Source organism: Pempheris klunzingeri, chromosome 21 (genome assembly GCF_042242105.1).
Source record: "Pempheris klunzingeri isolate RE-2024b chromosome 21, fPemKlu1.hap1, whole genome shotgun sequence".
Lineage (NCBI taxonomy): Eukaryota > Metazoa > Chordata > Actinopteri > Acropomatiformes > Pempheridae > Pempheris > Pempheris klunzingeri.
This window is the reverse complement of record NC_092032.1, coordinates 7,472,588-7,474,931: the sequence shown is the minus strand read 5'-3', so window position 1 is coordinate 7,474,931 and position 2,344 is coordinate 7,472,588.

Sequence of the window (2,344 nt, the reverse complement as noted above, 5' to 3'; positions counted from 1 at the left end):
CTTGTTGACATCCTATTTGAACCGGTTCAGTAACACTTGAAGTATTCAGACTGAGGAGACATCTCAAACATGTACTGTGAGAACATGTGCAACTGAACTACAAGTTCACGTTAAAGTCGCTGTGGAGGTTAAAGTTCAACACCTGCTGGCAGGCAGGTGAGGTGCGACAATTCCTGATGGCCGCGTCCCCTTTCGGAGATGCCCCCCCTCGGCCAGTCTCTGCTTAGGACACTTGTGCTGCTTCATGCTCTGTAGTGTCCTCTATACAGGCACTGATGGAGGAAGTGCTCAGATACTTTAAGTAAAAATACTACCATCACTATGGGGAAATACTGCACTACAAGTGCTGCATTGAATGGAAGACAATGGTTGCAAGTTTTATCAGCAAAATGTATTCAAAGTATTAAAAGCAAAAATTAAAATGATCATATATCTTTTTGGATTAATATTACTGCTACATTAATGTGTAGCCTATGTTGCATTTTGCTGCTCTACACTGTAAAGGCTGTGCTAATTTTAATTCCTTTATATGCTATTGGCAATGCATCATGGTCTATAAGGCCATCCTATGTTTGTGGCTTGAAATCTCTAAAACTTTTCATGAGCTCAGATGTGCTTCAGACTTGTGTATTTTCCAGCTGATCCAAGAGGGGTTTTAAATAATTTATTCAGTTAAAGATTTAGGAGGATTTTCTGAGCCCATAAAGGAACATTTTAATCCTTCAGTTCCCACAAACATTTAAATTCTACTTTGATCAACAGTAGGCTTTTAACAGTTGGCTTTTGTCCTTCATGCCATCTTAAGGCATGTGGCAATGTTTTGGTTTGCTTGTTTGCTTAAACTTGTGAAGACAGGTTTGCTCAGATTTATCAGTGATTTTCTATTTGATTAGAGCTTCATAATTGCTCTGCTGGTGTTTTTGTGCTCACCACAAAATGAGGAACCCAAATAACAGTAAAAACACATTTATCTTTTCTTTGACAAAACAGGACAAACACGTTGGAGCTTCTTTCTTGTCCATCAGACCTCCACACCCTCCACCTAATGCCAGAAACAGCATTGGCTCCGCTTCTGCAGGAAGAACAGCGCCCTCCTCCTTTCTCACAGACTGTCATTTCTGCTGGGACAAAGAAGGAATGTTTTACTTTGAAAATATGCCGTACGTACAGAGATTTTTAATTCAGAAGTGACGCAAAGTATCTGCACATCTGCCATAGAACAGATTCACCCGGATTTTGAACAATCAAACAACAGTTTTCCCAATAGCTTATATCACAAATCCCTTACAAATACTGATATGTTGCTACTAATAAGAGTCTAAATTGGTATTATTTAAGCAGATGTCTGACCAATACTGTATTCATATTTATACTACTGACATATCTGATCTGTATTTATATCACACCTTTAGCTCTTTACTCTGTATATAATATCCTGCTATTAGCATTACTTGTACTTATGACTTCACTATTTCATTTATACTTATATCTGCACTGCCTATTGTAATGACTGCATATGTACATTCTGTATACACACACCTCTTATTGTTTCATTATAAATTGTTTACACTGATATTCCTCTACACTTCACTGTTTCTCGCATTAGATGTACGGCTGCTTGTTCTCTGTGACAGTCGAGCATAGTCTAATAAAAACAGGCCTACAAATTCAATATAAGCCAGAGTTTTTACTTAATGACATAAGCTGTTACAAATACTGTTGCACTTTAATCATTTTCTGTGCTGAATCCAGGCAGACTGAAGGCGTCTGTTTTCTGATCAAGGTGCAGTTTAAGAGCAAACCAGACGAGGTCAGTGTTGCTTAAGGAAAAAAAAAGGAGCCCTTTAACAGTTGCAGCCTGGGAGATGGATTTTCTGTATATAATCATAATTACATAATAGTCATATAATAATAATCATCATGACGTATTATTACTATGACAGTATAATTTAAATTCAAATCGTCCCAGGCTAAATTTGACACTCTCAGTAATATTTGTTGTGTGTGCTCATTTGTCTGATGCATTAATGTCCACTACAGTTTCCTGTCTCATATTTAAATGTCTCCAGCTCCTGAAGACACTTTTCAGTCTGCGCACTACAGATGATCCAGCCCCAGCGCTTTGGAGGACCTCTATCATCCTCCTCCCTCTTTCCTCCCTCCTCCTCCTCCCTCCTCCTCCTCCCACAGAGGATGCGGGACGGTGTGAGTGGTCCTGAGCTCTGACTCCTGACGGCTCACACAGAGGAGAGAAGTGGTCATCACCGGGACAGTCACACATCACGATCCCAGTTTCTTTCCCCCTTTTCATCCGGCTGTTTCTCCCCTCCGCACATTTCCCATG